This window comes from Miniopterus natalensis, chromosome 9 (genome assembly GCF_054644295.1).
Source record: "Miniopterus natalensis isolate mMinNat1 chromosome 9, mMinNat1.hap1, whole genome shotgun sequence".
NCBI lineage: Eukaryota > Metazoa > Chordata > Mammalia > Chiroptera > Miniopteridae > Miniopterus > Miniopterus natalensis.
This window is the reverse complement of record NC_142089.1, coordinates 19,910,120-19,937,780: the sequence shown is the minus strand read 5'-3', so window position 1 is coordinate 19,937,780 and position 27,661 is coordinate 19,910,120. Positions and strand designations below refer to the sequence as shown.

General features: G+C 39.4%; 1 pseudogene; it reads right to left on the bottom strand.

Moving 5' to 3' along the window:
• Positions 1–768: 768 nt before the first annotated feature.
• On the bottom strand, positions 769–8,687 carry LOC107542105 (large ribosomal subunit protein uL11-like; annotated as a pseudogene).
• Between the last annotated feature and the right edge of the window lie 18,974 nt (positions 8,688–27,661).

Here is a 27,661-nt window from a genome sequence, read left to right as displayed (position 1 = left end):
CTGTTCATCTTTAATTTCACTTCTGGGTAGGAAAAAGGAGAGAAGAACCAAAGAAAAAATGTATATTTCAGCCAGAATTTTACAAACCTGTCAGAACCTTTCATTCTATGTTCAGGAGAAGAAGGAAATAAAGAGAAACCAAGGAAAGATAGTTCCAGGGAATGTGGGTACATGAAAGATCTAGTAGCTTCCACCTGTTTTAGTAGTAGAATATTCCCTTCTAATAAAATCTGATGACTTAAAATGAAGTTACTAAATTTGAAGTGGAAATAGGGAACCCATAAACCTGCTCACCAAACCTCCTCCTTGCTCACTCTCTTCTTTTCATGCCCCCTCTTGCCATTAGAGAAATGTTGCATTTTTCAGAAAACAGTTTAAAGCCAGATTTCATCCAACTCATTTTAAAGTTGGAGTCCCGGAGGCCCAGAAAGATGTGACTTGCTTGAGACCTCCCAAAGGATTAGTAACATCAGGGCTGAAACAGGCACCTTGACCCCCAGTCTAAGGCTGTCTCCTATATCAGACTGTTTCTAGATGATCATTGTCAATTTTTTTGTTGCTTTTATATCTTTCATATTTATGTCTAACTTTTTTCACTTGATGTAGCATAAACATATTAGCACGCTGATAAAGATTAGCCTACAACATTTTTATGGCTTCATGTATTTCATTGTGTAGCTACAGTATATATCTTTCTAGGTCTCACCCCACCCCCTTTTTTTTTGGTTGTCAAATGATCTTTAATTGAAATATTTTCCTTTGTGCTTCTTAACTAGCTGGACATTCCCCTGCACCACCGTTGATATCATCTATGATGTCATGAGTGTGGCAGCCATCAATATTGCAGCCCACAGACTGGGCAGTCCCCAGGATCTCTTTAATGGTTCCAGAGAGCTCTCTAGCTAAAGATCGGTGCTGCATCTGTTGGGGAATGTTAACAATCTCATCAAAAGTGATATTTCCAGCCCTGGCCAATGTGGCTCAGTTGGTTGAGTGTCAACCCATGCACTGAAAGGTTGACGATTCGATTCCCAGTCAGGGCACATGCCCAGGCTGCAGGTTCAATCTAACATGCCTGAAGATGTTTCGCCCTTTCCCTTCCTCTCTCTAAAAAAAAAAAAAAAAAATCAATTAAAAAAAAGTTATATTTCCACTGTGCTTAAGGTTTTCTTCTTTCTGTCTCTTGGCGGTTCTTTGAGGGCTTTGCTGATCAGGGCAGAGGCAGAAGTTACTACCGCAATCTGGGCCTGTCTGTACTGAATTGTCAGTTTCACTGTAATCTTGTTTTATTTTTAATTTATTGATATTTTTAGAGAGAGAGAAACACTGATTTGTTGTTCCACTTATTTATTCATTCATTGGTTGATTCTTGTATGTGCCCTGATCAGGGATCAAACCCCTAACCTTGGCCTATCAGACCACACTCTAACCAACTGAACTACCTGGCCAGGGATCACTGTAATCTTTAGAACCTTCCAATCACTGGTTGCTTTGGCAATGTCATCACCAACCTTTTTTTGGAGACAGACCCAACTGATCTTGGAAGCTAGGACAGATGTGGCACCAAATTCCCTACCAGTGCAGCTTAGGTATACAATTTTGATCTTGTTGGGATTAAACTTTGGTGGCCTGGTGGATATGGCTGGTGCCAGATGAACCCACTGAAGACAACCGAAGGAAGTTGCACCTAGGCCTCCTCTGAGCCAAAAGCCAAAAAGCCCAGGTCCCCTTTTATAGGACATTTAGGTGTTTTCCAGTTTTTTGCTGTTAACAGCATTATAATAAACAACATCACAGTAAATGTTCTTTTACACATAGCTTTGCAAACATCTAAAATATTTCCTTAGGATAAATTCCTAAATGTAGAGTTGCTGAGTCAAAGGTTATGGCTTTTGATACATGCTGTCAGATTGCCTTCCAGAAAGGTATCAGTTACACTTGCACCAGCAGTGTCAGCTTTCTACAAGCTTCCTAACTAGGTACTACATTTTTTTTAATAATTAAAATATAACTTACATACAGAAAAGTGTACAAATTATAAGTATATATCTTTTAAAATTTTTGTGAAATACATATAATATAAAATTTACTATTTTACCATTTTTAAGTGCACAATTCATTAGCATTAAATACATTCACATTGTTCTACAACTATCATCAGCATCCAATTCAGGAATTCTTTTCATCATGCAAAACTGTAAGTCTGTACCAAGTAAACAATAACTCTCCATTATTTGATGAATTTTTTAAAACACAAAACCAGCTTCCAGATCAATAAATAAAATATTACCAATTTCCCTAAGCTCCCCTAAATATCTCTTTCTAGTAACTAAATCCACACACAAAAGGATGAGTTCCAGATAGGTTCTGTTTATAGGAATGCCAATTTGATAAAATAATGGTATCTTACTGTCAACTTAATTTCTTTTAATTATTTAAGGAGGCTGAACTCTTTAAAATATGACTTTGACCATTTGCATTTCTTCTTTAGGAATGTTAAATGTTATTTAACCCTCAAAAACCCAGTGTGAGAAAAATCAACAGAACCAAGAGTTGGTTCTTTGAAAAGATCAACAAAATTGACAAAACTTTAGCTAGATTGAATAAGAAAAAAGAGAGAAGACGCAAATAAGTAAAATCAGAAATAAAAATGGGGCCATTACTACCAATTCTACAAAAATAAAAAGGGTCATAAGAGATTACTGTCAATAATTATATGCCAACAAATTGAATAACCTAGATGAAATGGACAAATTCCTAAAAACACATAACCTACCAACACTGAATAATGAGGGAAAAGAAAATCTGAAGAAACCTAACTAGTAAAGAGATTGATTCAAGTGGGATTTATTCCTACGATGCAAGGAAGATTCAACATATAAAAATCAATCAAAGTAATACATCATATTAACAGAATTTAAAAAACAACAACACATCATCTCAATGCAGAAAAATTTTTTTGAAAAATATAATGCCTTTTCATAATGAAAACAATCAACAAGCTAGTAACAGAAGGACACTACCTCAACATAATAAAGGCCACATATAAAAAAAAATCCACAGCAAACATCACACTCAATAGTAAAGTTGAAATCTTCCTTTAAGATCAGAATCAAGGCAAGGATGCCCACTTTTACTGCTTATCCACAATGAAGTGATGGGCATTCTAGACAGAACATCTAGGCAAGAAAAAGAAAAGACATTTAAATTAGAAAGGAAGTAGTAAAAATTTCTCTGCTTACAGATGATATGATTTTATTTGTAGAAAATCCTAAAACTGTTAGAACAAATAAATGAATTCAGCAAAGTAACAGGATACAGTGTCAACACACAAAAATCAGAAATCAGTTACATTTCTACACACTATGAACGATATCAAAATCCCAATGAGGTTTTTTGCAAAACTAGAATAACCAATCCTAAAATTCCTATAGAATCTCAAGGAATCCTGAATAGCCAAAACTCCTGCAAAAGAAGAGCAAAGCTGAAGAATTCACACTTCCTGGTTATAAGACTTATTACAAAGCTAGAGTAATCAAAACAGTGTGGTACTAGCATAAAGACAAATATATAGACCAATGGAACAGAACAGAGCGCACAGAAAAACACCTTGCATATATGGTTAAATGATTTTGACAAGACTGTGCCAAGGTGGAAAAAGATAATCTTTTCAACAAATGGTGTTGGAAAAACTGATATCCATACGCAAAAGAATGAAGTTGGGCTTTATACCACATGCAAAAATTACCTCAAAATGGTTCAAAGACCTAAACATAAAAGCTAAAACTATAAAACTCTTAGATTAAAACAAAAGGGAAAGCTTCATGACATTGGATGACAACCATGTCTTGCATATGACATCAAAAGCATAGACAACAAAAGAAAAAACAAAGTTGGACTTCATTAAAATTAGAAATTTTTGTGCATCAAAGGGTAATATCACAGAGTGAAAAGACAATGTACAGAAAGAGATAAAATATCTTCAAATTATGTGCCTGATAAGGGATTGATATCCACAGTATATAAGAAACTTGTACAACTCAACAACTAAAACAACCAATTGAAAAATGAGCTAAGTATCTGCATAGAGATTTCTCCAGTGAAAACATACAAATGGCCAGTGAGCATAAGGAAAGATGTTCAACATCACTAGTCATTAGGAAAATGCAAATCCAAGCCAAGATAAGATACCACTTCACACACATTAGAATGGCTATTGTAAAACAAAACAAAACTGAAAATGACAAGTGTTTGTGAGAGTGTAGAGAAATTGGAGCCCATGTGTATTGCTGGTGGGAATGGAAATGGTTCACTCACTATGGAAAAGGGCATGGCAATTCTTCAAAAAGTTAAACAATTACTTTATGAATGAACATGTCTACTTCTGGATATATACCCAAAGGAAGTGAAAGCAGATATTTGTACATACATGTGTATAGCCGTACTGTTCATAATAGCTCTAGAAGTGTTTTTCAATGTTTAAAATTTATTTTTAAGTACAGTTTAAGTGTAAGATAACCATGAAGCCCTTAAAGATGGAAAAATTGGTGAAAATGGCCAACAAAAAAATAACTTCCTTGCACCCCCCCCTCCACCAACCACCTCTCACAATCATATCTTCTGCATCCACTCTTGCACCTTTACTTTCCCATTTATTTCCTTTGGTTTATATCATGGTCGTTTGTGTGTCTTTCTTGCCATTAGATTGTAAACCTTCCAAAATAAGAACCTGTTTCCCTCACAGCATACTTAGTTTAGCACAGGGCCTTCTTAGGTGACTCTGGGCAAGTTGGCCATCCTCCTAATTTCAGTTTCCATTTCTGTAAAACAGGAATAATGACACCCATCTTGCAAGTTCCTGGGAAGATTCAATAAGGTCGTGTCTGTGGATGGCTAGCCTAGTGCCAGGCACACTGTAGGCCCTTGATAAATGGGAAGACCCCTTCTTCCCTTAGTGGATATTGAATTAGCAGATGAATCAACAGATTTGAATAGAGAAGTATTGTAAAATTCACAACAAAGGAATTTAGAGAAACATTTGTGATCTTGGTAATGTTAACAAATAACACTAGGATTATGAAGTCCTAACAGTTGTTAAAATACCTAGAGCAAATCCTTTGTTTCAAAAGAATCTTGTCTTCTTCCATGGTGCTCTGACTTTCCTCATGCAGGTTTGGGTTCAAGAATCTTTTTAGGCTTTCCCAGAGAACCCTGGGCACTCAAAAGTTGGTAGGATGATTTTTTTTTTTAGACTATAGCTGCAAATCAGACAAAATCCATGAGATATTCAAAATTAAATGAGATATCATTTAAAATGCTCAAAAGAATTAATTGCCCCACTCTAGGGATATGTAAGAATGCAAGATTCTAAGATTCCTTCAAGTTCCAAAGTCTTTAAAACTCAAAATTTTAAATGGAAACATTAACATATTCTAGGATCCTATCAAATGCAATCTGGCCGGAGTGGCTCAGTTGGTTGAGTGTCATCCTGTACACCAAAAGGTTGATGGTTGGATTCCCAATCAGGGTAGGTGCAGCTTCAGTCCCCGGTGGAAGGCAACTGATCCATGTTTCTGTCTCACAGCGATGTTTCTCTCCACCTCCCCCTACACCTGGCCCTCTATCTCTCCATTCCTCTCTTTCTAAGCATGTCCTTGGGTAAGGATTTAAAAAAATAAATTAAAAAAAAGAAAGAAATGGCATAGATGTATCTCAAGAACCAAGAAATGCAAAATTCTATTAATTAATTAACATGAGTAGAATGTGAGAAGAAGGAAGGAACAATTAGGAAATGTGTATATTTAACTTGAGCTGTGTTATAATCTACTTGAAGTTGATGAGTCATTTATGTAATTTTAAATAAGTTTCAATATTCTGTAGTCATTCATAACCTCAGCAAATATTTCTCTTCCTAGTCTGCATCTTGTAACTCTGGGAAGTTTTATAATTTAATAAAGAAAGCTTTAAGAGAATCAAACCATATTATTAGTACAATTGGTATTTTATATACTTTTATGTTAAGAAAAATTGTCTACGAATTGGAAAAGCCTACTAAATTGCCCAGCACAGTGAATGAAAAGAGGCTCACCTAAAGGCACATTATCTTAAAATTTCAAGCTACGAACTATAAAAAGAAATTCCTGGAAGTTTCCAGAGAGGGGAAAAACAGATGACATCTTGAAATTGGAATGTAACACTGGAAACTAGAAGACAGTGGAGCCTTTCCAAATTCTGAGGGGAAAATTGGGTTATCAACCTAGTTTTCCTCACCTAGCCATACTATTAACTGTCAGAATAGAATTACGATATTTCCAACCTAGAAAGATTCCACAGATTTACCTTACATATCTCCTTAGCAGAGAAACTATTGGATGCTGTGCTCCAGTAAAATGAGGGAATAAAGCTACAAAGAGAATGAAATATGATGGAGGAAACAGAAGACACGGCACAGGAAAATGGTGAAAAGAAGTCCTAAGGTGATAGCTTGTGGCAGATCTAGAAATCCAGCCCTTACTCCAGAGCAGAGCAACAGAAGGCTCCGGAACAGAGATGTCCAGGGGGAAAAATGAAATTGATTAAATATCTGATATATTTGACCAGTTGAAAAATAATATTTGAAAGATATATAGTAGGGCCCAGCCAGGCGTGGCTCAGGGGCTGAGCATCGACCTAGGATCCAGGAGATCGCGGTTCGATTCCTGGTCAGGGCACATGCCCAAGTTGTGGGTTCGATCAGCATTCAGGGACCCGCAGGAGGCAGCGATCAACGACTCTCATCACTGATGTTTCAACTCTCTCTCTCCCCCTCCCTTCCTCTCTCTGAAATCAATAAAGATATATTTAAAAAGAAAAGAAAAAAAAAAGAATGATACATAGTAGGTCTCATGGAACACATAAAGGAAGTTAATTTTATGAGTATTGAAAACTAAGTAAATGTAAAAGTGAAGCAATAACTGTAGAAAAGACAACAACAAAAGGGTAAAAGCTAAAGTGCAATCATAGTATATTCCATGTTCCACATAACAGGTGAATAATGCTTATGATATCATAATAATGCAAATACTGATTACTGATTGAACAAACAATTGTGATACTGGGAGGAAGAAGAGAGGAAGTGGGAGTGGTGAGTGTAAGGAGCTAAATCCTCACTTACCATAATAAGAAATCAATGAATAATGTCTGAACTTAAAAAAATCAAGAAATGGCAGTATGAGGATATGGTTAAGGATATGAAAGGACAGGCATACCTCAGAGATGTGGTGGCTTCAGTTCCAGACCACCACAATAAAGCAAGTAGCACAATAGAATGAATCGTAATCTTTTTGCTGGTGGAGGGTCTTGCCTTCGATTTGGAAAAAATGCAACATCTGTGAACTACAATAAAGCAAAGCACAATAAAATAAGGTGTGCTTGCAGATATTAAAAAAAATACAGGTAACGTAGTAGTCTGGGTAGCGGAACTGGTGGGTGGGGACTGGTAGGAAAAGGGTCACTAAGTTCCATGATAAGCCTGCCATACTGATATTTTAATTACTTGTATGTATAAATATGTTATGTTAATGATTCTGCAATAAATATATTTGTGTGTTTGTAAGGAGACATATCTATACATCTATGTGTATACCTTTGCACTTACTTCTGAGTATGCCCTTGCAATAAATTCCAAAAAGTGGAATTTCAAGGTCAGAAGTATGTATATATATTCAAGGCTTTTGATACAGGCTGCCAAATAAATCTCCAGCAGTACTAGGCTGATTTTCACTCTTCTCAGCAGAGAACTAGCCTGGCCCATCACCACCCCACCAGGTTGCCAGCAGCTCCAAATCCAATTTAGCAGGAGGTTATTGTTGTTTGCCTCCTGTGCCATTGCTCTGCCATCTATTACAAACCAACATTTTGAGCTGGGAAGGTTGTTTGATCAAAGAGAAGCCTGAACCAAAAGTTCTATTTTTGGTTCTGCTACTGCCTGTCTATGTGGTTTTGAAAATATCTCTTTTTCTGGCCTCAGTTTTAGCATCTGTAAATTAAGGAGCTTTGGACCAGAACAGTACTTCTTAACAGTTTTACTACTAAGGCTCCTCCCTTGGATACCGGTTTTTATCTAATAAACAAATCGCATTTACTAAGAAATTATTTATTGTCTTTCCTGATGTGTATTACTTATACAAGGTGACAGTCAGTGAGAATTTCTGAATAGGAGGGGAGAAATACCTTTGATAAGATAAGTGAATGAATAAATTCAAGCCAAAAGAATTTTATTTTCCAGCTTGCACTGCCAGCCTGAAGCAAATACAGAACTATGTTGAAATACTCCCAGGCCCCCTGCTGTTTCCAGATTCCCCAGGGTAAGTGGGGTGGGGTAACTCTCTCAGGCCCCAAAATCCATTTTCTCTCTATACACCGCCATTATCAGGAGTTTATTCTGTCAGTGTTGTTCTCCTGTTAAATCAGTTTACCAACTGACCTTGTGCGTATTTACTGGAGCTAGGTTACAGCAAAGGCTACTGGAGCAAAGATTGGTACTTTGCCCTATGAGGAAAGAAGGAAGGAGAGAGGATTTGTTGTGAAGTTAATGAAGCTCATGTTTCAAGGCCCCTCACTCGCTGGGGCCCTGGTGAGGGGTGGGAGCTGCTGGGAGCTGTAGTCTGGGAGTTGAGGAGACGAAGCAGTTTTCGATCAAGAAGCATTTTTGTGTAAGCATTTCTGGAGAACTTCCTTAAGATCTCAGAAAAGAGAGATCTGAATCTCTGAGCCTTCAATAATTTGTCCTGATTTCGTTTCTCATCCTAAACAAATATCCACGTTCATACTTAATACTGTACTCATAATTCTATATTCTTTTTCTTGGAGAGGACCTCTAGAATTGTGAAAGCTCAGGTCCTACAAAATCTGGATTTGCTGAGCATATAGACATATCGTGCTCATAGCAAGATAAAAGCTAGTGATCTGGCTTCTCCGCTGGAAGCACAGGGGAAACGGTTCTTACACTTCTCCATCTTTTTTTTTTTTTTTTTTTTTTAATATATCTTTATTGATTTCAGAGAGAGGAAGGGAGAGGGAGAGAGAGAGAGATAGAAACATCAATGATGAGAGAATCAGTGATCGGCTGCGGCCCACAACCCGGGCATGTGCCCTAACCAAGAATCGAACCCCGATCTCCTGTATCCTAGGTCGATGCTCAACCGCTGAGCCATGCCCGGCTGGGCTCTCCATCTTTGACCAGCATATTTGCACAGGCATGCTCCAGTCCTATAACATGAGAGCACACAAGTAACTAGCAATTCCTGTGCAGACCCAGATTACTGCAGCTACTTCTCTGGAGACACTGAGCGGCCATGTGAGAGTGATCAACCATTCAAATACTTTCTCAATTTCTTCTTGACTGTTGCTTTCAAATCTCCCTACCCCCAGCTTTTTCCTCTCCCTTCTAATACATTTCTTTTAATTAAAAAAAAAGATTTTTTATTAACTTTTAGAAAGAGAGAGGAAGGAAGAAGGAAAGAGAGAGCAATATCAATGTGAGATTGAAACATCAATTGGCTGCCTTCTGCACACCTCCTACCCGGGGTTGAGCCTGCAACCTGCAACCAGAAACCCGGACATGTGCCCTGACTGGGAATCTAATGGGCAACCCTTCAGAGCATGGACCATGCCCAACCAACTGAGCCATATTGGCCAGGGTCTTTCTAATACATTTCAAAAGCAATGTGTTTGCTTTCTTATGCCTGGCACATTTGAAAGCATGCAATAAATAATTACTAAATAAATAGTTTAGAAGAAGGAATCCTACCCTTTCTGGTTCCCAGCCTCTGACAAAAGTGCTAACAAGCTATAAAATTACAAAAATACACTCTTTTGGTGTGGCTCAGTGCTTGAGTGTCAATCATGAACCAGGAGGTCACAGTTCGATTCCTGTTGGAGTCTCCAGTCAGGGCACATGACTGGTTGTGGGCTCAATCCCCAGTAAGGGGCGCGCAGGAGGCAGCTGACTGATGATGATTCTCTCTCATCACCGATGTTTCTGTCTCTCCTTCTTCCTTCCTCTCTCTGAAATCAATAAAAACATATTTAAAGTAATAAAATACAGGTTCCAGGGCTGTGTCCCTAGAAGTTGCCATCAGTAGTTTGGGAAGGACTCAGGAAGCCACATTTTGATTAAGGCCCCTAGTGATTCTGAGGAAGGCCACTTCTTGAGAAACACCATGAAAGAGACTGGGTCTGGCTGGGTGTAGAATTTACCCATCTCTTGCAACTACTCCTTATGTTGCTAATTCTCATAACCAATATCTGTCTGGGGGTGGTTCCAGAGAAGATGTGGCCCCTTGAGGTTGAGGCAATCTTTAAATTTGTTTTCTTTGGGGAAAAAGTATTCACAGCTGCTATTGTGGAAACAGTGAAGACTTGGAAAATCAAGCAGATCTGGATTCAAATGATTACATCTCTCTGAGCCTCAATTTACCCATAAAATAGGGACTATAGTGCCACCCATAATTAATGTGAGGATTATATACACTGACTTACATGAAAGAGTTGTATGCAGGGCATGGAAGATGAAGAGTTTCCCCTGAGAAGGATGAGATACTTGGAATTTTCCCATTTAGTCCCTGGTAAAATATAATGGAGTCACTAGATGCCCACTGTTATTTCTGCCTTAGTCCAGGGTGGGAAACGCCCCACCCGAGGGCCATGTATCATCTGGTCTGGCCCTGCCCAGGCCTCACCAAAGAGAAGCAGCTCCAGCCATCACATTAGGGGTGACTTAATGAAATATTTGACCAAATGTAACAGGCTAATTTTTAAGTTGATAATTTTGTATGGCCCGCAAATGATGTTATAAATACCCAAACGGCCCTTGGCAGAAAAAAAGTTCCCCACCCCTGCTAGTCAAATGTGGTTCATGAATTGTTTAGGGAAAACAAAGGCAGGAGGGTGGCTGGGAGCGCCATGAAGGGAAAAGGAGAGAAAAGGCTGAGGGAGAGGGGGAGCGTGTAGGGCAAAACCAGAGGCACCTGAGAACAACCTTTTCCAATGTGATCGTCTTAACATGGGCCCAGAGAGCCTGATGTAAACAGTTGCTTTCAGCTTGTCCTCCTAGTTGCCACGTGAGGAGATGTTCGGGGAGTACTGGACACAGAAAAATTTTACCTCCTCTATTGGTGGGAAAGCTGTTCTCAGTGTAAAAGGTACTGAAATTTTAAGTTTTTCTAAAGGAAGGTCTCTCTTTGAGAGAATATCTTGATAATCCTCTTGAAGTAGAAGGTAAAACCCTAGGGGCATGACTGTGGCTTGATAAACCACTTTAAGTGAATTGAGGAGTTTGGTGTTGCTCCTGAGAGGGCCAGGAAAGGAAGGAAGCATGGGGTGGGATGGAGAAAGAAGGAAATGGCATGAGGTTGGGGGTTACGTGGAGGGAAAGTGGTTGGAGTAAACTCCATAGCAGTGAGGTAGCCAAATGACATCAGAAGAAGAAAACAAAAAAGTCTGGTGTTCACACTGAAAGTTTTGGTGGTAATGTAACGAAGGTGATGATTAATAGCCACAAAGTTAGATTTCCTTTTTTTTTTTCTCTCCTGTGCCCCTCCCCTGGATTTTCCACATGCGTCTTTCACTCTTAGGATGCTTACATTCCAGCTTTGGCAGAGATTCCTGTCTCAGTTGCAGGCTCAATCCCCACCCCGATCGGGTGTGTGGGGGAGGCAACCAATCAATGTGTCTCTCTCACATCAATGTTCCTCTCTCTCTCTCTCTCTCTCTTCCACCCTCTCTGAAAAGCAGTGGAAAAAATATCCTTGGGTAAGGATTTTAAAAATAAATAAATAAGTAACATACCAACAAGTGAGATAAGTACCTTGATATGATGTGATGAGAAGGGTACTTTACTTCTGTGGTCTTTCTCTCAAAAATCTGTAACTCCCATCCACTTGTGAGAAAAATATGAGACAAATCTCAGTTGAGGAGCATCCTACAAAATACCTGACCAGCGCTCCCCAAAACTATCAAGGCTATCAAAAACAAGGAACTCTGAGAAACCCTCACAACCAAGAGGAGCCTAAGGAGCCATAATGATTAAATGTATGTGGCATCCTGGATGGGATCCTGGGACAGAAAAAAGACATTAGGCAAAAACTGAGGAAAACTGAATAAAGTACGGATTTCCATTCATAATGATATATTAATATTGGTCCATTAATTGTGACAAAAGACATTAATAATAAAGAAAACTGAGTGAGGGGTATAAGAGAACTATATTAGTTCATTAATTGTGACAAAAGAAGTTAATAATGGGGTATAAGAGAACACTCTGTTTTTATGTTTACAACTTTTTGTAACTAAATCTACTCTAAAATAAAAAGTTTATTGAAAAAGTAATAAAGAATAATGCCTAATTTCAGAACATTAAGGATATAAATTAAAACTGGGTGGAAAATCACCACAAATGCCATAATTCAGCCCTTTGCTATATCTGCCTGTGTGTATGTGTGTGTGTTTAATAAAAACTACCATACTGGGTATACAATTTTCTGTCTGGATTATTTTACTTAACATTTATTATTAAGCTTTTCAATTTCTTTAAATTTATTGATTTGAGAGAGAGAGAGAGGAAGGAAGAGAGAGAGAAAAAAACATTGATTTGTTCCAATTATTTATGAATTTCTTGGTTGATTCTCCTATGTGCCCCTGACCAGGGATCGAACTCACAACCTTGGGGTACAGGATGATGCTCTAACCAACTGAGCTGCCTAGTCAGGGCTAGCTGTTTGACCTTGAGCAAAGTATTTAATTTTTTTGTGCCTCAGTTTCCTTATCTGTAAAAGGGAAATGATAATAACAGTTCCTGTATCATAATGATTATTAGGATGCTTGACTGGAGTTAAGACATGTAAAATGCTTAGAACAGAAACTGGCATATATAAAATGAGAAATAATTGCTGGTTATTATTATTCCTCAGGCAGAAAGTTTTATTTTTTATATAGTCAGATCAATTTTTTTCCTTCATGACTTCTTGATCTTCTCTCCTGTTCAGAAAGGTTTTATGGACCCCAAGAATATAAAAATTATGTTTCCAGTATCTCCTTCTAGTATTTTTAAAAAATATATCTTTATTGATTTCAGAAAGATTCCAAAGAGAGAGGGAGAGAGAGATAGAAACATCAATGATGAGAGTCATTGATCAGCTGCCTCCTGCACGCCCCCTGCTGGGGACGGAGCCCGCAACCCGGGCATGTGCCCAGACTGAGAATAGAACCTTGATCTCCTGGATCCTAGGCCGATACTCAACTGCTGAGCCATACAGACTAGGCTCCTTCTAGTATTTTTATAGCTTGCTGTCTATCTCAAAATCTGTAAAAATACGCTAGGCATTGTGTTGGCTGCTGGGGATACAAGGATAAGCAAGACCAAGGGCTTGTTCCTTGCCCTCCTGGAGCTTACAATGTAGTGGGGAAACAGACAAAAACCAAGACACCAATTAATAAAATAATAAATTAGGTAAGTGCCATGAAAAACCAAAACATTAACTTTTCATGTAGCTATAATCTATTACCACCTCCCAAGAAAGGCCTCTCCTCATTGTGTAGTTTATACTTAGCATTAGGAGAGCAAATAGAAAAGAAAAAAAGGAAAGACGCTAATAAATCTGTTCCAGCAGCTCTCGGTACAGCTGCATCCGTTTTCTATCTTTTCCAGCCTATGTATTCTTTCCACTGTCCTATTTTTTAGTGGAGGCTCCTTGTAACCTTTTGACTGTATCCTTGCCACTGTCCCCTGAACATTCCTTTTTGGACCTTGAAGACTTTGGTGCAGAGCCAAAGAGAAATTACAAAGTTTCAAGAGGGTTGAAGGCTGAAGAAAGGCCTGGACTGGCTCAAAGGGGTCATCAGTGACTTTTCAAAGTAGAACTGTAGTTGCATGGTTGTGACAGAAGCTAAATTTCAAGGCATTGAAACTCGTCTTTTGTTGTCCATGATTATGGATTCCACTGACCCTTCTAACTCACAGATCAGTCCTAGATGTTCTTTTTAAGGGCTTCTCTGCCTCCATTTAACTCTGCAAACAAGCTCATTTCCATGAGTTGAAATCTCTTCAAACCTAGATAATGATCCACTACCATTTCACCAAAGCAGGCTTTCTCACTAGATGGGTTCATTTCTCTTTTTTCGAGGATGAAATTTACTTTATTCCTGTAAGGACAGGTGTTCAAATCGCCAAGTGGGAGAAAGGTATAAGGTTGGAATGTGGTTTGAATGGACCTGGCATGGTAGCTTGTCAGAATGTACCAGGGTGGCTGAACTATTAAAGACCTCATATTAGGAGTGGTGTGCCATCTGTGTCCCTATCTGTTTCCAGGGGAGGTGGAGTTCTTGCGATGTCACAAGGAAAGGAATTTCCTGAAACTTGCATGGGAGGATGAGTGATCTTTACTTTCGTGGAATGAAACTCCTGGGTTTCCAATGTCCCATTGGCCTCCATCCCACCATGGAAAAAGTCCAATCTTGTCTTCAGCAGGGCTAAAATTAAGGCCATTGCCCAGACCCTCCACTCCACATTAAAGCACAGTCCAGTCCAGCATTGAGCTTAGCTTGTGTTCCCAGCTGCAGCCCATTGTGTGTGGGGTCTGCATAGCCATGGGCCATGCAGCTACTTACAGCCACATGGCTACAGAGGTACATGAGTGGGTGTGGGTCACAGAGCAAAAGAGCTGAAGGGAGCAAGCAAGGAGAGAGAGAGAGAGGGAGAACTCTTTGTCTGGGGATCCTAACCTTCCAAGATTTCGAGGGCTTGCATTGAAGTCCACCCTTCTAGCCAATGGTCTTTTTTCTCAAGCTAGACCGACAGGCAAGCACCTTCCTTAAGTCATCCCCACTCACTGGGGGTTGGTGAAGCTGCCCAGAAGACCATGCTTATAATGTCTGGCATCCCCTTTGCTCTCTTTCTATTATTAATATTAATTAACTAATTATGACAATAGCACTAGAATATAAGTTCCAGTTGCAATCTATATAATGGAGTTCAAATCTACATTCTAGTAAAATAATAGCATGTTTTATAGCACGTACCATGTGCTAGGTGCTGTTCTATGTGCTTTAAATACTCTTTCAATCCTCCTAAGGCTAAAAGTAAGTACTGTTATTACCATCCCATATTACACATGAAGAAACCTCTCTCAAGGTGCAGAGAGAATAAGGGACTTGGACAAAGCCATGTACCTAGTAAGGGGCAGAGCCAGGGTTCAAATCCAGACATTCCAGCTCTAGAGTCTATGCCCTTCCTAAAAGCTTTATTTACCGCCTCTCAGGAGCAAGCTTGTCTCTATTTCTGGCAACATTTTTGGTTTTGATGCTGCTTCTTTTCTTTTATATATAAAAGAGAAACTGATTTAAGACATCGAGGGGTTGATTAGGTAATTCCTTGAGAATTTTGAGAGGATGAGAGACACAGCATAGGGCAATTTTCGCAGGAAGTTGGCTAAAACAGCCCAAGAAAAGCAGTTGGAGGCGCTCATGTGTTAGAATTAAGGGGTTTGGGGCTTTTTCAAAATCATGGTTTCAGCCTTCTGAGGTTGGGGTAACCTTCTGGGGGAGAATTGTTTCTAGCTCAGGGAAGACAGTGGGGGCAGACGAGGCCCCTCTGCGCTGCGTGGGCCGCAGCCCGGAGGCCCCGGGAAGGGAGGGAGGCAGCGGGCAGGGCGGGTGGGCGCCGAGGTCACTCCCAGGCGCTGGGGGGGCGGGGGAGTGAATCCGGGTTCGTTCAGAATTTGAGACCATTGACCCCTAGAGGCCTCTCTTGTATGATGGCAGCTCTTCCTGCCATGTAATTGGGGTCAACGGCGGGCCGCAGCGGCAGCGGGCCGCGGGGCTCGGGGCGGTGGTCCCCCGCTGCCTCCGAAGCGCCGGCTTCTCCTTCCCAGGAGGGCTCTGCACAGGCAGCGGGCACGTGGTTCGCGGTCTAAATTCAGCGGCGAGGAGGCAGCGGGGGTGGGGGGTGGGGGTGGGGGTGGGGGGTGAGGGGTGGGGGTGGGGGGTGAGGGGTGGGGGTGGGGGTGGGTGCAGGACTTGGGGGAGGAGCTACCGCCGCCCCCTTGGAATCTGGTTTATGTGGGCGTTGGCAGGAAAATCTCTCCATTTACCCCTTCGGTTTTCCTCCCGTTCTCCTCATATTTTTTTACCCTCCGTCCAATCGGATTTGTGTTTCTTTCAAATCCAATCCCCTCTGTCAGACTCAGTTCCTGCTGTCAGCCATCCGCCGGGCCTGGCGGATCCTGGGTCCGGTTTCTAGCCTTCGTCTGGTTGGGGTGATTCACAAAGAAGCCCCCGGGGAGGAGGGGAGGTCGCACTTAGCTGGATCTGCTCGTGCCTGGGAAGGGGGCTGGGAAGACGCGCTGCTGCCTGGGGTGGGGGCGTGGAGCCGGGTCTCCCCGGCGACTCCTGCCCCAGACTTGCCCTCCTGTGAGTAGTGTTCCTTGAATCAAGCCCAAGGAGAATGCATTTTCTTCCCGTAGGGTACAATATCAACGAAGACTTAATAAAGTTCACTAATAACACATTAGACTTTTCCTTCCGCTAACACAGCCATTGCTTCGCCAAAGACATCATAGTGCTTTACATTTATCTCCTGCTTCACCAGAATTTTACAAATGAAGAGAATCCAGAGTCCAAGAGACTTGTATTATTGGTATAAATTTCTTGAGGGTGAAGGGAACTCATTTACTGAGCACCAAATTGGCCAAGCCCAGGGACTACCTTCTTTCTCCTGCACTATCCTTTTTAATCCTCACAAATGTTAGGAGGGCGTTATCATCTTTGTTTTCAGTGAAGTAACTTCCTAGGGACACAGTTTCAGTGCTGAGGTTGGCATTCACATTCAGGTCTATAGAGATTCCAAAATGCATGCTTTTTTCAATGTACTTTGCTTTAACAGTCATGAAACATTCATTAAGCACCAAAGATTTGACTTTGCAGACAAAGGAGGTGATCTTTGTTCTTCGGAGAATTCACAGCCTTGTGGAGGAAACCCTCAAGTCAGCAGACAGTAGAAATGTAATGTATTGTGATAAGTACAATGGCAGACCAAGAACAGGGAATTACGATCCCAAAGGAGCAAGGACAGGCCCTGCCTAAGGAAGCCCAGGGAAGGCCACCTTTAATCAACCAATGCTGACTGCATTCTGGGTCACGTGAAGCATGGAGGTACCGAGCAATAACAGCTAATATTTCGTGGCGGGCAAAGTCCTAAATATTTATTATTTGATTTAATCCTTACAACCTTGATCTGGAGTTTAACTTTGAAAGATGGCAAAGGGATTTCAAGGTATACTGCCTCCCACGTTGTGCCCCTGTTTCTGTGGTACTAGTATGTTCGTGGAGCCTCTAGGCGTGTGATGCAATACTGAGAGGTTTGAACAGAGGTGCTTAACTTGGAGTGTAGGCCCCATTCTGGATCTGTGGGAGTGAGGCAGATGAGACAAAGGCCCTTTTGCTGCTCTTGCTGTAGTCCCAGTGATTATTAGGAGGGGCAGACCAGCGCCCAGCCTTTCCCTGCAGTGCTCTGAGTACAGGGAGCCTATCCCCTTTGTGGTGTGAAGGATGTTAAAATTCAATCGAGCTTGCCCCAGATACCCCCTGCAGGACCTAACATGCCTGCCAAAAACCAACTAGCCTTGATGATCCTGCCTGCTTTGCCCTGCTTGTCCAGATCGTTCCCATGTCCTCTCCAGAAGTGTCACTCAAGTTGTGCTTCCCTTGTGTTCTTCCTTGCTCAGGCTATAAGGTTATTTTCAAGCCTAACCCCATCTAACTGGAGTCACCACAGAAAAGCTCCAGTTGGGTTCGAAAAAATTGGCTGTCACAGTGATAATAATAACTAACTTTAATTGAAAATTTACAAGAAGCCAGACTATGTTAGATGTTCAGTGTGATCCATTTCACTTAATCCTCAAGTCAGCACTAAGAGGTGTTATTATTTTATTATTTTACAAATGAGGAGCATGAGGCTCACGGAGGTTCAGAAACTTGCTCAGGGACAAGTGACCTGAGATGGAGCTGGGATGGGAACATGAATCTGTTTCTTTTCATAGCCCACCTAAGCTGCTTCCAGTGTCTGAGAATGAAATTAGGAAATGTGAACACATAATGGATGAGAATCTATATCCAAACTTCAACGTGATCTGTGAATCTATAGCCCAGGAGACTTGGGAGCACTCAAGTCCATTAAAGAGAATTTAATTGATTGGTACCAGCATAGTATAATTCAGACTGATGAGATGATACTTGAATATACCAGGATCCCATTTAAGGAGATAATTTAAATTTGTCCTTCTGTAGTATATGATAAAAAAGTGATTTTAAGTTAATTTATTTTAGATTAACATAATTAAAGGTACCATTATATACTTGTTTCTATAAATCTTTAATAACACTCATAAAGTATGTATAATTTTCTCCATTTCTTCATTCAAATAGTAATGCATATTGGTTCATTTACTTTAAATCAATCATGTAAGACCTGGCTGGGTAGGCCAGTTGCTTAGAGCATCATCCTGGTATGCCAAGGTTGTGGGTTCGATCCGCAGTCAGAGCATACACAGGAATCAACCAATGATGCATAAATTAGCTGGACAACAAATCAATGTTTCTCTCTTTCCCCTCCTTCCTCTCTCTCTAAAGCCAATCAATCAATCAATAATAATAATAATTTTAAAAAGAGACATTTATAACTTGATGTTTAGGATTCTTACAGTTTACTTATTTGTTTATAAATTTTTGCAACTTATGTTTTTTAAAAATCAACTATTTATATTGTTAATGTGTTTCTAATTAGTGGACTTAAAAGATTTTATTTATAAGAAATAAAGAGATCTTTTTGAGCTATAATTTATAACCACTTTTCAAATAACATTTATGAGCATAGGTAATCTTTATTCCCCATAAATAAATAACAAACCCGATTGGATATAATTGTCCCTATGGGCAGGCTACCTTAGTGTTTAAAGGTCTGGAGATAGACTGCCTGGGTTTAAATCTTGGTTCCACCACTTAATAACTGTGTGACTCAAGGTAAGTAACTTAATCTCTCAGTACTTCAGTGTCCTTATCTTTAAAAAACAGTGAAATAAGAAAAAAAGAAATACTTACAGGGTTATGATACTGAAATGAGTTAATCCATGTAAAGCCCATATGCATATAAAGTCCATTTTAGAAAATCTGGAAATTACAAAAAAATAGAGGCAAAACCAGAAATCACCCAACCTCAGTAACTCTATGGGCAGTGGCTAATCCCAATGGTGCTTTTGTACAAACTAGAATAGCTGGCCCTTCCTCAAGACACTTGACTGCCATCAGCCAGAAAGTTGTCTTAGTACCATTTAATAATTACAGTAGGACATCAGGCATAAACCAACATTGTCTTGAGCAAACTAGGGCATTTGGTCATGTTGTCTATGGATGACAGTGTAGGAGGCTTTCAATTTGGGGCCATTATTCATCATTTTGAGATGAACAAATTGGGATAAAGTTGTGTGTTTTTTTTCTGTATTTAGCATTTAGGCTAGATTCCAGCACCTAGCAGGCACACAGAGGGTATTTGTTGAATAAAAATGAATGAATGAAAGAGGGGGGGAGGGAGCTGAAGGGAGGAGGGAAGGGAGGGGAATGCATTTGTTAAAGGGTTTACTAAATTATTTTCCAAAAGGGTTATATCAGTAGTGGTTGTTTCAATTTGTGTTAACTTAGATGAAAAATGGTTATCCCATTTTACTTTGCATTTCTCATATTATCAGTGAAAATAAATATTTTCCATATGTCCATTTATTTTGGCTGTTTATTGGGATCTTAGTGATTTGTCGTATAAAATTGTATAAGTTCTTTATATAGTAAAGGTATTAACCACTTAAAATTTTTCTTTGTAATTATTTTTTCAGTTTCACTTTTAATTTTTGTTATTGTCTTGTTTTTTCATGTAGTGATTTCTAATCTTCAGGCAGGGAAATTTATTGATATTTTGTAATTTATCAGCATATTAAATCTTAGAAATTTCTCTTTTTGACAAAGATCTGATATTCACTTCTATTTTTTTCTCATTCTTTCAGGATCTGATTTTAAAATATATTTATCTTTTCTGGGGGGCAAGTGTAGGGTGGAGGGGGTCAATGGGGAAAAAGGGAGACATGTGTAATACTTTCAATAATAAAGATAAATTTATATATATATATCTTTTTAATCCTTCTGGAATACTTTGACAGATTTTTTTTTTTTTTTTTTTTTTTTGTAAACTAGTTATTCTACTACCATTTGTTGACTCTTTTCTATCTCATCTATTTCTGATGTCCCCTTATGGTATAAATGCATATATGTGGAATCTGTCTCTGTGCTATCTTTCTCCATTTGGTGGTTCTTTAAGTTCTAACTCTTTTTGACCTTTAAAAGCATCCCAAGTGGTTAATTTAGCTGCAAAGAGTTATAAATGCTTTTAAGACTGTAGTACCTGTGGAGAGAAAACTTGGAAGGATATTTAGTTCACTGGGGGGTGAGAGGTGGTCAAGATCAGGTAGAACATCATAACCACTTCACTTCAGGCTAAAACTCCTCCCCTCCCCCATAAATAAATAGATAGATAGATAGATAAATGATTAAATAAATGTACTATAAACACAGCATGTTATCTCTAAACAAAGGAAAGCAATAACAGAATGAGACGCTATGGTCAATCTAATGTTTCTGTTAATGAGAGAGACGATCCAGACACCCATTAGATCTGCTGGAAAATTTGAAATCAACCCTTCGGAAAGGTTATTTGTTTGGAGGCTCAATAACAATGGAGTAATGGAGTATGTGCAGCTAGCTGTTTTCCAAGGAGATGGAGGAAGTGGCATGGCCATTGAGACACCTAGTGGTGCGGATCTTTACTGCACCATTAGAGTTTGCCAGTTGGGTGGGTCTAGGAACCACTTATTACAGGGGAGTGTGCATTTTGGGAGCTTGGGTACCGTCCTTTCTGCTCCGTTTTCTGCCTTCAAACTAAATACCTTGAGGTCTCTACTGGGTGTATGAAGCTATAGACCTGGAAACTGAATGGCCTCTGCAGAGTTGGAACGATGAAGCTAAATTAACACAAGTTAAATGAACCAGCATGGTTTCTCAGGTCCTGGGATACAGTTGAAAATATAAATTTAGTCAATTCAATTAATATTCATTGAGGAGTAGCAACGTGTTTTATCAAGCATATTATCTCCATCCTTTCCCCTTCTAGGCCTTACAAAAAGTCAAACCAGAGGATAATTACACTTTTTATTATTGTAATTACAGTTTTGAATCATAAGTTCATCCACATTCAGAGTCTTCAAGGTAAAGATTGTCCTGCATACCATCCAACATAATTTACCACACATTTGAATTATGGAGTTAATATTTGAAGTTAGTCATTTATGACTAGGGACATTCTTCAGTGGTTCAGAAAATGACAGATGATGGAGTCTTTTATTCACTCATTTATTCATTCATTCAAATATATATTGAGTATCCCAGCACTAGGCTCTGGGGTTTGATGGTTAAAAGAGAATCTCAGTCATTGCCCTCATAATCTTCCAGCCTAGATGGTACAGCTTAGAAAGTCTCTACAATAAAGTGGGGTGAGTATTAGGAGAGGGAAAGTACAGGGTGTCAGTGAAATGAAGCAACTTGATCTTTGGGGCCACAGAAGGCCTTCAGAGAATGGTCAAGTCCTGAAAGATGGGTAGGAGCAACCAAAAACTGGAAAGAGGGTGGCCAGAAAGAGATGATTTCAGATGAGAGTAAAATTAGTTAAAAGAACTAGAAGGCAGTCAGTGTGATTGCAGCAAAAAATGTAAGAGAGGGAGATGACTGGAGAGGAAAATGATGGCTGGGGAATGGAGGGCAATCTTTGTATTTTTCTCCTAAGGGCAATGTGAAGACAATAAGGGACTTTAAAGAAGAGATTAAGAGGCATCAGATTCTTTTTAAAAAGATAATTTTGGTTGCTGCCTGGAAAATAGAAAGTAGGAAGGCAATTGTGACACCATTTGGGAAGCTTTTGCAAAGGTTTAAGTGAGAAATCGTGTTGTTTTGTTAGGTTGGATTACAGTGGTGGTAGTTTCTTAATCTGTAAAATGGAGAAAAAACAATACTATCAACCTCAGAGTTGTAATGAGAATTCAATATTAAGCACTTACTACAGTGTCTAGCATATAGTAAGTGATCAATTAACTTTGACTGTTGTTATGATATTGGTTAGTATTGGAGGCAGCTATTACTTATTATAGTAAAGGATCTTCCTTTTGGTACACATATCAAACTTATAATTTTTTTATTGATTGATTTATTTTAGAGAGAGAGGAAGGGAGAAAGAGAGAGAGAGAACCATCGATTTGCTGTTTCACTTATTTATGGGTTCACTGGTTGATTCTTGTATGTGCCCTGACTGGGGATCGAACCCACAACCTTGGTGTATTGGGATGATGCTCTCACCAACTGAGCTACCTGGCTAAGGCCACATATCACACTATTTTTTTCTTTATTTTATTTTTTTCCACATATCAAACTTTTAACAATAGGATGGGAGTGAATGAAAGAGGGTTGGATTTAACTCTACAAAGTATTCATTACTTGAATCTTTTACAGTTAACATGTACGTAGTGTACTACTCATGTAATTTTTAAAAATTAATAACTAAGCCTATAACTGAGCCTAAGTATCAACATCTAGAATGAAAAAAGAGAAAATATAGCAGATGGTTAAGAGCTTGAAATTTAGAGTCAGAGAGATCTGGATTCAAATCCCAGCTTTATCATTCATTAACTGTGTAACACTAGAAAAGTTAATTAGCTTCCATAAGCTGGTTTCCACATTTGTAAAATGGGAATAATCATGGTATCTGTTTCCTAGAATTGTTGAGAAAATTAATTGAGGTTGTGGAGTGTCTGGTACAAAGTACTAAATGGTCACTAAGGGGCACCTATTCCCATTATGTAGAATGGAGGAAATTAGCAATTTTCCATTTCCAGATGTGGTTGGTATAATAGAAACATTTTTTTCACCCAACAAAATAATAAAGATTTTTTTAGCCCTGGCCAGTGTGGCTCAGTTGGTTGTCCATGCACCGAAAGGTTGCCCATTCAATTCCCAGTCAGGGTGCATGCCAGGGTTGTGGGCTTGATTCTCGGTGGGGGGCATGCAGGAGGCAGCCGATAGATGTTTCTCTCTCTCCTTCCCTCTTCCTCTCTCTCTCTCTCTAAAAATCAACTTTAAAATCTTTTTTTTATAAGGTTTTTTTTTAGAGGAGTTATCCAAACTTTTAAAAAATTTAAAACTCAATGAGTGGCAAATTTTATCAAATGCCTTTTGAGCTTCCACATGCTTTTCCTTATTTGATTTATTGATGGGATGTATTAGCTTGATACTGTTCTTCTAATATCATAACAACTTTCCTATGTTATAGACATCCCAGTATTCCTAAGAAAACCCTACTTAGTTGTGGTAGATCATTCTTTTAATCTGCTGTTAAATTTGAGGATAGACTTCTTTTTAAAATTTTTTTAATTTAGTGATTTGAGAGAGAGAGGAGGGGAGAGAGAGAGAAACATTGATTCATTGTTCCACTTATTTATGGATTTATTGGTTGATTGATTCTTGTATGTGCCTTGACCAAGGATGAAACCTGCAAACTTGGAGTGTTGGGATGTCGCTCTAACCAACTGAGCTACTTGGCCAGGGCAAGGATAGACTGTCTTCTAAAATGCATCATAAACTTCCTTGCCTCTTCAAGAATACACTAACTAAGTTTTTATTACTCAATTCCATTTGTCTTCTAGGCTCTAACACTCAAGTGTTAGAGGTCTCTGATTTTTTTCACAATAACTAGTATTTACTGAGCACTTAGTACTAAACACTTCACACATCATTACTTCCCTAAGGAGTGTGTACCCCTTAGGTAGTGTGTCAGAAATTTGAAGGACTTTGGAACAAGGCCCTGGAGATGGAACTAAAGGCTGTTCTTCATTGTTATGCTTTCATTCATTAATTTATTCATTCAACACATATTTATTAAGCACCTCTGGCTAGTGTCTGTGTTAGGTACCAGTGGTACCACCTTAAAGAGCTCAGAGAATCCCAGTCTAACAGAGGAGACAGATGATAAACCTGTGAATATATAAACAAGATGAATACACATTGCAAAGAGAGCTATCATATACTTACATCATGTACAGGATTGTGTAACAGAGAGGGGGGCTTACTTCAGATGTGCTAATTGGCAGGGAAGGCATTTTGATGTGACACTTCAGATGAAACAGAAGAATAAAGAAGCCATAACTGCAGAAAGGTGGGGGAAGAGCAAGTAAGCAGCAAGTCCAAATACACTGAGGAAAAAAGCATACAAAGTAACTTGATAAATCCAGAAAACAGATAGGGGCTTCCTGTGGATAGGATTAGGGAACATGAGAGAAAAGAGGCCGAAGAAGACAGAGGTCAGATTGAGTCAAGTCATCTTAGCAAGTAGATCTTGCTAAGGTGTTTGGATTTTATTGTAAGATAAATGAAAGCCACTTTAAATACAGAAGGAAAATGACACCTGAATTATTATTTTAAAATGTTTTTATTGATTTCATCAAGAGGAAGGGAGAGGGAGAGAGAGAGAGAAACGTCCATGATTAGAGAGAGTCATCTGGGGATATAGCCCAAAACCTGGGAATGTGTCCTGACCAGGAATCAAACCTCGATCTCCTGGATCATGGGTTGATGCTCAACCACTGAGCCACACCAGCTGGGCTGAATTATTATTATGTTTATTATTATTTTAAGTATATCTTTATTGATTTCAGAGAGAGGAAGGGTGAGAGAGATAGAAACATCAATGATGAGAGATCCATTGATTGGCTGCCTCCTGCACGCCCCCCACTGGGGATCGGGCCCCCAACCTGGACATGTGCCCTGACCAGGAATCAAACTGAGATCTGGATCACAGATCGATGCTCAATTGCTGAGCCATGCTGGCTGGGCTGGGCTGAATTAATTTTTTTTTTAAAGATCACTCTAGCTGCCATATGAAAAATGGATTAGAGAGGACCCAGAAAGAGAACAAGGAAGACTAAATAGTGGTCGCAGTAATTTAGGTGAGAAATGGAGGTGAAAAAGATTGGATTGCAGTGACAGAGATGGAAAAAAGTAAATGGATTCAAGATATACTTCAGAGGTAGAACTGAATTTCGGGTTTTATGAAGAGGATGAATCCATGTTGTTTTAACAATGAAATGATGTTATTTACTACATTGGGGAAAATTAAGGGAAGAAACAGATTAGGTTGAAACAATGGAGAGTTCCAGTTTGGACATATTAAATTGACATGCCAGCTAAAACTCCAAGTGGAGATGTCTAGTGAGTAGTTGGATATATGAGTTGGGAACTCAAAGGAGAGATCTACCCTATGATGGAAATATAAATTTGAAGATTATTAACATTTACCTGGTACTTGAAGTCTTGAAGAGGGCCCTGAGAGATCCCAACATTTAGAGCTCTACAAGTGAGGAGTCAGAGAAGACAGATCACTGAGGCAGGAGGAAAGTTATGAGAATGTGGTTTCACAGAGGCCAGTGAGAAAAGTGTTTCATGAAAGACAAGAGTGCCATCTACGTTAAATGTTGCTAACTGGTATAAAGAGATGAGTATAGAGTTGTTTATTGGTTTTGGCAACATGTAGATCATTGGTCTTCTTGACAAGTTTAAGGGCAGGTTAAATAAATCTGGGGTGGAAATGGAGAACTCTAGTGTAGGCAACTCGTATAAGTTTTGTTGTAAAGAAGAGTGAAGAAATAAGGTAATAGGATAAAGGGAAGGTTTTGCTTATTTTATTTTAAAAAATATATCTTTATTGATTTCAGAGAGAAGAAAGGAGCGGGAGAGAGAGAGATAGAAACATCAATGATGAGAGAGTCATTGATCGGCTGCAGTCCACAACCTGGGCATGTGTCCTGACCGGGAATCGAACCCCTATTGCCTGGATCCTAGGTCGACGCTCGATTGCTGAGCCACGCCTGGCCAGGCTCCTTATTTTTTAAAATATATCTTTATTGATCTCAGAGAGAGGAAGGGAGAGGGAGAGAAAGAGTTGAAACATCAGTGATGAGAGAGTCATTGATCAGCTGCCTCCTACACGCCCCGGACTGGGGATTAAGCGGCAACTGGAGCATGTGCCCTGACGGGGAATTGAACTGTGATCTCCTGGGTCCTAGGTCGGTGCTCAACTGCTGAGCTATGCCTGGCCGGGTAGATCCAGTAGAAGTCATTGATGATACAAGGGAAAAGTCCTAGAAAAGGCATGAAGGGGTGGAATTCATAGTACTGGGTGGGGGGAGGGGGTGCCTTTGATAGAGGCAAAGACACATCTTTCATGGTATCAGGAAGATGGAAAATAAGATGGGTATTGAGGAGCAAAGTGTTGCACCCCAAAATGTGCCTTTTGGAATATTGATTTTAAGTTGGTTATTAAGAAAGGAAAGACTCAGAAAGAACCTTTGCTCCTCCCCCTTTCTGCCTAAAGGAATTCAGATAGAAATAACCTGCTTATAGGAAGGAAGCATCATCTTAGCATCATAACAAACTAAATGTGGCAGACAGGGAAAAATCTAGTAATGCCTGTTTGTTGAACTTCCTTTGTGTCCCATTGTTTCTCGGTGGCCCAGCAAGAATTTTACATATTTGATCTTTCTATCTACCTCTGAACTGCCTAATTTTTCTTTGAAATACCAGACCCATGCCCCCTTCTCTTTTGTCCAAAATAGCATATATACCTCAACTGCTCGATGCATCTTTGGGTCTCATATCTTATGGCACCCCAAAAGATATGTATGGATGTATGGATTATGTACATCCGTAATAAATTTTGGACATTTTCTCCTGTTAATCCCTTATGTTAATTGGGTTATTAGCCCAGCTAGAAGAATTTAGAAGGTGGGAGAAAAGTTATTTTTTGTTTTCCCACAGTACAAATCAAGTAGGCTTGTGGCTTTTCAGTTGGATGAGAATGTTCCTCTCTGGTTATTTTTATTTTCTCAAATATGAGAAATCATTGGTTATGTATGGTGAAGTGAGAGAAGTGTAGGAGTTTGAACAGAGAAGGCATGAAATACGCTATCTCTGGAAGTGAGAAAGTGAACTTACTAGGGAAATTCAGTAAAAGTGCCAGGAAAAGTCTAATGACCTATTGAGACTTGTGGTCATGAATTTAAAGTGAAAACCTCAGCCCTTAAAGAAGGTAAACTGTTGGGTCAAATTAGAATGGGGTTTTACCAGGTGAGTATAATGGAGGAGGAAAACAAGAGCTGTATGTGTTTGTAGGTTATCTTAACATCTAAACTATGTGACACAGTTATGAATAGGAGAATGTGAGAGAGCCTTGGCCGTTGTGGCTCAGCTGGTTGCAGCAGCATCCCCTGAACCTGGAGGTTGCAGGTTTGATCCTGGTTGGGGCAAGAGACAACCTATGGATGTTTAGAGTCGGTCTCTCTGTCTCTGTCTCTCTCTCCCCCTTGCTCTCTCTGAAATCAATAAAAAAAAATTACAGTTAAATAAAGATATTGAAAAAGTAATATATTTAATGGTTTGGAGGTTTTGATGAAGTCAAAGAATCAATTACTATGATCAGACAGTTGGGATT